Below are 8,608 nucleotides of genomic sequence, written 5' to 3'. Positions count from 1 at the left end.
TGAAATATTATTTTATAAGTAGCCGGAAAATGTTCTCCGAATGGGTTGAAAGTTGGCACGCAGTGTTGTTATGTTGTTAGTAGGTCGCCTGCCAAGTTGCATCACATTCGGAGTTCGTTTGACGCCCCAACGATTAACTATAGTGGCATTATAGCCGGTCTAACGTTGGACGTTTTCAGTCTCCGGAAACAGTCGCCCGGTCTCTCTCTCTTCTCTTCTCTCAGCCCAACCCGCTCTCCACAGCCCACTTCCACTCACCTGCAGCCCACCTACTCCATCCTCATGACCGGAGCCATCGGATCACGATCGGAGGGTCCGAAAACCCCCCTAAATCCTCTAACCCTAGATCTTTTGGCTATATATGGACACCCCCTTGTCCATTTCAGGCAACCTAGCCTCCCCTACCCTCAGCTGCCACCTCCTACCTCGTTTTCAGTGCCGGACGCCCCTTCGCCACCACTTGTCACCGCCACAGCTGGCTACGCCGCCACTAGACCGCGCTCCCCTCCAATCATGCGCCTCCACGTCGCCCTTGGCCTCCCAGAGCCGTCACAGCCCGCGCAAGGCCGGTGAAACCCAGATCGGGGCGCGCCTGGGCCGGATCTGGGCCCGAGTGCCCCGCACGCACCATCCGCTCGCCCCACTCCTCCAGAGTTTCCCCCACTCGACCCCGCCGCCGCAGCTCCGAGGAGCTCCTCCGCCGACCAGTCACCGCCGGTGAGCGTAGCCGCCGGTGCCCCCAGGCCAGATCCGCCCCGCGACCTCTCCTCCTTCAGTTTTCCCTCTTCGTGTCTCTCATGGTGGCTCCTCTCTCCCTGCATAGGAATGCCAGGATTGCATGAAGCTTCGCGCCCGCGCCGTTGGAGCTCCACCGCGCCGGAGTCGCCTCCCACCGTCGGGAATGGATCCGCCCCGCTCAGATCTGTTCGGATCCGGCCAACCTCGCTGCCTCCCGCCGTCCACCTTCCCCGCCTCTCTCGCCAGTGCCACCATGGCTTCCCTGTTCATGTGGGCACACGAGGAGGAGGACCAGATCCGCGTTCGTTCGGGTGGGCCCTGCGTCGATCGACCCATCTGTAGCTTGTCGCGGCCCAGCACCATCCCTGCTTTGGTCCAGCCGGCCTGAAGGCCCAAAGTGAGCAGCTCCCTCCAGCCAATCTCCTGAACTCTGTTGGCCCAGTCAGTTTCGGCCCATTACGTTTTTTTCAGTTCTGGAGGTTTTTCTTATTTATCCAGAGATGTCAGTTTTACAGAAAAGACCCTGAGTTCATACATTTAATATCTCACAAACTATGCATCACATGTAAAAACTTTATATATGAAATATGACTAGAATTTCATCTAGGTTAATTATATCCAACTTTTAATCATGTTTGACATGTTTAAAATGATGTTTGCTTTAATTTGCTTAAATAACATGCTAAAATGATTTAATTCATAACTTAATAACCGTAGCTCCATTTTAGATAAACTTTATATGTAAATGGGGTAGAAAAATACCTTGTTTAACATGGTGGCATTGATTTGCATGTTTAACAATTAAAAAATATGCTTTAGGGCAGAACAGGACCAAATCTAATATATGCTCATGGGGATTTTTCCAGACTTGTTGTTTGTTGTTCGGGCCTCATTTAAACTTGCCTAGATAGGTAGTTTTCATTTGCTTTCCCCTTGCCATGTTTAAGAACATTTAATATTGATCGGTACATAAACGAGAGAGAACTAAATAAGACATGTGGTGTTCCGTCAATATGCAACTCGTTGCATATTGAGCTCCACTTAATTTGTAGGATTGCTTGTGCACTTTGCCATGCCATGCTTCATTAAACCAGACATGCATCATACTTGGTTGTGCATCATGCCATGTTGATTATGTGATGGTTGTTTACTATGTTTTTTGATTCTTTCCGGTGTTGCTTCTTCGGGTTTGTTCTGATAACTTCACATTTGTGAAGATCCGTTCGACTATGTTTGTTTGTCTTCTTCATGTACTCGTTCTTCTTCCTTGCGGGATTTCGGGCAACATGACCTTACCCTCAAAATCACTTATATCTTTGCTTGCTAGTTGTTCTCCCTATTGCTATTCCGCGATACCTACCACTGGCTATATCATGCCTCCCATATTGCCATGTTAAGCCTCTAATCCACCTCTCCTATAAAACTGTTGTTTGGCTATGTTACCGCTTTGCTCAGCCCCTCTTATAGCGTTGCTAGTTGCAGGTGAAGGTTGAAGTTTGTTCCTTGTTGGAACATGGGCTTTGTTGGGATATCATTATTATATCTTGTTTACTTTAATGCATCTATATACTTGGTAAAGGGTGGAAGGCTCGGCCTTATGCCTGGGGTTTTGTTCCACTCTTGCCGCCCTAGTTTTCATACCGATGTTATGTTCCTTGATTTTTCGTTCCTTATGCGGTTGGGGTAATGGGACCCCCTTGACAGTTCGCTTTGAATAAAACTCCTCCAGCAAGGCCCAACCTTGCTTTTACCATTTGCCACCTAAGCCTTTTTCCCTCGGGTTTCCGGAGCCCGAGGGTCATCTTTATTTTAAACCCCCCGGCCAGTGCTCCTCTGAGTGTTGGTCCAACCTGTCAGCAGCCGATGGCCACCAGGGGCAACTCTGGGTTGGCCTACCGGAATCTTGGACAATCCGGTGTGCCCTGAGAACGAGATATGTGCAGCTCCTATCGGGATTTGTCGGCACATTCGGGCGGCTTTGCTGGTCTTGTTTTACCATTGTCGAAATGTCTTGTAACCGGGATTCCGAGTCTGATCGGGTCTTCCTGGGAGAAGGAATATACTTCATTGACTATGATAGCTTGTGATGGGCTAAGTTGGGACACCCCTGTAGGGTTTAAACTTTCGTAATCCGTGCCCGCGGTTATGGGCAGATGGGAATTTGTTAATATCCGGTTGTAGAGAACTTGACACTTAACTTAATTAAAATGAATCAACTGCGTGTGTAGCCATGATGGTCTCTTTTCGGCGGAGTCCGGGAAGAGAACACGGTCTCGTGTTATGTTTGAACGTAAGTAGCTTCAGAATCACTTCTTGTTCACTTCTAGTTCATGACCGTGTGTTGCTTCTCTTCTTGCTCTTATTTGCGTATGTTAGCCACCATATATGCTTAGTGCTTGCTGCAGCTCCACCTCACTACCCTTTCCTACCCATAAGCTTAAATAGTCTTGATCGCGAGGGTGTGAGATTGCTGAGTCCCCATGACTCACAGATTACTTCCAAACAGTTGCAGGTGCCGATGATACCAGTGCAGGTGACGCAACCCAGCTCAAGTGGGAGCTCGATGAAGATCTTGTTCATTGTGATATGTCTTTTCCGGTTGGTCAGTAGTGGAGCCCAGTTGGGGCGATCGGGGATCTAGCATTTCGGGTTGTCTTCTTTTATTTTGGTTCCATAGTCGGACCTTGATTGTATTATGGATGATGTATGTTTAACTTGTATTTGTGTGAAGTTGCAATTGTAAGCCAACTCTGTATCCCATTCTTATTCAGTACATGGGATTGTGTGAAGATTACCCCTCTTGCGACAAACCTACTATGCCGCTATGCCTCTAAGTCGTGCCCCAACACGTGGGAGATATAGCCGCATCGTGGGTGTTACACTATTACCACCCTATTCTTGTGCGATGGCGAGTGAATAAACACTCGACCTGAGAATAACCCGCTTAGCATCAAAGATACCGATCACCTCCTGTTGTTCCATGAATGATCCAGGAACACAAAAGGGATATTTATTTGAAGTTTTTAGAGGTGGCACATGCAAATTTACTTAGGACGGCAGGGTAATACCGTATATAAGTAGGTATGGCGGACTCATCTGAATAACTTTGGGTTCAATGTTTTTGATGTGCAAGCAGAATTCCCACTTAGTACAGGCGAAGGGTAGCAATTAGATTGAGAAGCGGCCAGCTACAGAACAACAACAGTCATGAACATGCATTATGCGTAAGTAACATTGGACAATAGCATGAGTAGAATATGAACACCATGAACATAAATATCATAGAGGCTATGTTGGCTTTGATTCAACTACATGCATGAACATGTGCCAAGTCAAGCCACTCGAACATTCAGAGGAGGATACCATATCATCATACTACATCACTGTTGGGGATATTATTGCTGGACATAAACCGGCCAGGAGTAGCCGGATTAACTCCAAGAAGATCAGAAGCCCATGAAGACGTAAGGATGGTGGCGCTTTACGAAGGCCCGAGGCCCAAAGGTGAATTAAGGCCCGTAGATGTAAACCGACTTTCTCATGTAACTTTCATTGTAAGATAGGAAGGATGGAGACCGAGCCGGACACGTTTATGATCCGGTCTCGAGACTCTGTAAACCGGCGGGCGTCAACCTATGTATATAAAGGGACGACCCGGCAGCGGTTCAGGGACAACAGACAACAACTCAAGAACCAGGCAAACCAGATTCGCTCCCTGGTCATCGAAACCCTAGCAATACCAACACAACTAGACGTAGGATTTTACCTTCATCGAAGGGGCGGAACTAGTATAAAAACCCCTCGTGTCCCTTGTCTGGTTTAACCCCTTTAAGCTAACCCGTAGCGATGGCTCCACGACTAAGTCCTTTCACGAGGACATCTGCCGTGACAACTCCACGACAGTTGGCCCCCACCGTGGTGCTATCGCATGATGGTTTTGAGTTCTTGAAGGGCAGGTTCGAAGGACTCAAGTGATACACTGTGGGCCGGATGACAAAGAGTCATCGCGGTAAGATCTTCATCGATGACGCAGGGTGGGGTCCCGAGGCCGGTTCGATCGAATACGGGTACCGGGTCCCCTTTGGTGGAATTCACATCTTCATCGGCAAAATCGGCGGACCGGGCCCTGAGCTGGACACCTGCACCGACATCATCAAGACGGCTCAGCGTGCAAGCCCTGCCCCGGTTTAGCCCGCAGCAAGGCATGTTTTCATAGGTGTCATCCATGGAGCGGAGTATGAGGATGGACCGGCATCTGATGGAGAACCCCTCATCCGTTCCGATGACGAGTCTTCAACCAGAGAAACCGAGTCCCTGTACCAGCTGTAGGATGGCCGGATTAGCGGAGGATCCGATGGTAACAGTATTCTGGACCTCCGCGATCTGCCAAGCCAGGTCGCGATCTTCATGGCCGGTACACAACCAGCGCAGCATTCTTCTACCGCCACGGCGATGTTCTCCGGTTCAGCAACAGCAACGCCAGCAGGAGCAGGGGGCTCCGCACCACCTCCCGCTCAGGTTTTATCTGATTTTTTCGACGCCTTGGCAACATTGATGGCTACAGAGGTGGACGCTGCAGCCCGAGATCAGCACAACATGGAGATTGCAAAGGTGAAGGATCAAATAACTCAGGCTAAAGCGGACCTGGTAGCAGAAAACGCCAAGATGGCTACAGAACGGGCCGAGTTGGAAGCTCAGGCCTACCGGCTTAGGTTGGACAAGAATGCCTCAGATGAGGTCATGAGGAGGAGATACCGGTCGCACCTCCCACTGGGTTATGAGCCAAGAAATCTCTTCAACACGCCAGGAGCCGGAACCAGTAACCAGCCAGTGGTAAACTGGACGGAGGAACCGGGAACAGGAGCGCCAGTTCAGCCGCGCGCGATGAACCCGCCTCATCAGAACAACGTTGTGCCGCAGTATGTTCTGACGCCCCCGGGACATTACTCCAACCCGTTGGATAACATTGTTGCTGCCGGTTCATGATTGGCAGACCTCCCAACTGACGGCGAGTCACCAGTGGCGATTGAGGCATGACGGGCCAGAGAGCTCCTTCAAACAGCTTTAAACCAGCAGCAGGCTTATTCGCATAGTCGCGAGAGGATTCATTCCACCCCCCGTCCAAGTCGGAGCTATAGCAGGCACATTGAGGATGAACCGGCCGTGTCAAGCAGCGCATGTCACCGTAACTCGCCGCGAGGACACAACCCGGCAGGTGGTGGTGCTAATGCGCAGGATGTGGTGGATCATGGCCGTGCGCGTCGAGAAACCAAGTTAGCCACTCTGAACGCCGCTCGTCAACCTACTCCGGTTCGCCCTACCACCTCGGTGGAGCCCGGCGTAGTCTTCAGTTCTTTAGGGGTGCCGTGTCTTACCCCCGCTTTGCGTAATGTACGACTACCCAAGGATTTTAAAGGCCCCCGTAAGGTGCCCAATTACACCGCCGATTTACAACCGGAGTCATGGGTGGAGAGTTATGAGATGGAAATGGAGATGCTGGACGTGGATGAAGCGGTGTGTGCTAAATACTTCACCATGATATTGGAGGGGATAGCTCGAACCTGGTTAAAGAGCTTACCAGCTAACTCTGTCGGGTCATGGGCTGAGCTAAAGCACCGGTTTATCCAGAATTTCAAAGATACATGTAAGCAGCCTATGTCAAATGTGGAGGGGGAGTCTACTATGCATTGGGTGAAGCGAGTCTCAGCTATTTTGCATTCATCTGACCGCATTAATGCAGATACAACAGTTTTGACGCTGGAGGGCAACTGCCGGTTTATGCCATTAAAATTGAAACTAGGGAGGCTCAAGCGTCACTGCAATGACATGTTAACTCTTATGGCTTCTTTGGTGAAATATGCTGATTCAGATAGTACCGAAGACCCTGAGTCTGAGGATGACAAACCGGGGAAAGGGAAAAAGAACGGCAATACCAAGGGGCAGTAGCACAATCTGGCAGGTCATGGGAATAATGGCAAGCGCAAGGCAGACAATAGTTTGGACTTTGTGGCTAACACCAACGCTCAGGACAATGGTCAGCGTCGTAAGGGTAAACAACCTTAGAGGGACGGAGGGTTAGGCCCCAATCTGGAGCACCTGTTAAATCATCCTTGTCCGAAGCATGAATCTAAGGAAAGACCAACTTCACATCTTTGGAAGGATTGTTTCATTATGCGGGAGTTTAAGAATTCCAATATGTTTCAATATGACAACGGCCCGCCCGACGGTTCAGGAGGCGGTTTTCATGGGCCGGGTTACGGAGGTGGCAGCTCTGGTTCAGGATTCCAAGGCAATCAAACCGGACATGGCCATCAAGGGAACCAGGGTAATCAAGGAGGTTATAACCATCAGGGGAATCAGCAGTAGCAGCAGTCGGGTTATCAGAGCAATCCGAAGCAGTTGAATAGTGGGCAGCATCATGTATTTACCACTAGCTTGTGTAAACGCGATCAGAAGCTTCACAGGAGGGCAGTAAACTCTGTTGAACCGGCGGTGCCTCAGTATCTGCGCTGGTCTGAGCAGCCCATTGTATGGAGTAGAGAGGATCACCCACCCCGGGTTGATAAGCCGGGTCATCTAGCCTTAGTGGTGGCACCTCAAGTTGGGGGGTATAAGTTCACCAAGGTGCTAATGGATGGGGGAAGCAGTATCAATATTCTTTACTATGATACGTTCCGTCGTATGGGGTTGATAGATAAGAATCTTAAACCGTCGAACACCGTTTTCCATGGTGTGGTGTCGGGTAAGTCTGCGTATCCAGTGGGCAAGATAGCTCTAGAGGTGGCCTTTGGAGATGATCATAATTCAAGGTCAGAAACATTGACCTTTGAGGTGGTGAAAATCAAGAGTCTGTATCACGCCCTGTTTGGGCGACCGACTTATGCCAAGTTCATGGCGAGGCCGTGTTATGTTTATCTACAGCTTAGGATGCCAGGTCATAAGGGGACCATTATAGTACATGGGAGAAGGAAGATTGCTTTGGAATGTGAGGAAGGTGATGCAGCTTACGCTGAGTCGGTTTGTGCCACAGAAGAGCTGAAGTTTTATAAAGACAAGGTTGATCCGGCAGACATGATTTCTTTGAAAAAGCCAACTATGGACCACGATCCGGCGTTGAAGTTTAAATCGGCCACAGAAACTAAGATGGTTGATTTTGTTCCTGGTGATTCATCCAAGCAGTTCAGCATTAGCGCTAACCTGGATCCCAAATAGGAAAGCACGCTCATCGAGTTCATCTGTGAGAACCGGGACATCTTTGCATGGAAGCCTTCTGACATGCCAGGTGTATCGAGGGAACTCGCTGAGCACACAATTAATATAGATCCTAAGTTTAAACCAGTCAGGCAGTTTCTATGCCGCTTCAACAAAGAAAGGCGTAAGGCTATTGGTGAGGAGGTAGCTCGGCTGTTGGCTGCAGGGTTTATCGTGGAGGTTTTTCACCCTGAATGGTTAGCTAATCCATTGCTGGTTCTTAAGAAAAACGACACTTGGCGTATGTGTGTGGACTACACAGATTTAAACAAAGCTTGTCCTCGCATTGATCAGATTATTGATGCTACGACGGGTTGTGACCGTTTGTGTTTTCTGGATGCTTACTCTGGTTATCATCAGATCAAAATGGCAGTTAATGACCAGGAGAAGATAGCTTTTATAACTCCCTTTGGAGCCTTCTACTATGTCTCCATGCCCTTTGGGCTCAAAAGTGCCCAGGCGACTTATCAGCGCTGTGTTCAGAATTGTCTTCATAAACAGATTAGGCGCAATGTTCATGCATATGTGGATGATATTGTGGTGAAATCCAGGAAGGAGGAAACATTGATAGATGACTTGAGTGAGACTTTTGACAACCTCCAGGTTTATAAGATGATGC

At 49.2% G+C, this 8,608-nt stretch overlaps 1 long non-coding RNA gene across 1 annotated transcript; it reads left to right on the top strand.

The window, feature by feature from the left end:
- Window positions 1–356: 356 nt before the first annotated feature.
- Window positions 357–3,532, top strand: LOC147979192 (uncharacterized). The gene is made up of 2 exons (XR_015599689.1): window positions 357–1,135; window positions 3,245–3,532. It is a non-coding gene; the product is annotated as an uncharacterized LOC147979192 (long non-coding RNA).
- Window positions 3,533–8,608: the final 5,076 nt, after the last annotated feature.

The sequence above is a fragment of the Triticum urartu genome, chromosome 3A (assembly GCF_056163025.1).
Source record: "Triticum urartu cultivar PI428250 chromosome 3A, HENAU_Tu73, whole genome shotgun sequence".
Lineage (NCBI taxonomy): Eukaryota > Viridiplantae > Streptophyta > Magnoliopsida > Poales > Poaceae > Triticum > Triticum urartu.
Note: the sequence above shows the minus strand (reverse complement) of the source record. Positions and strands in the feature narration are given on the sequence as shown.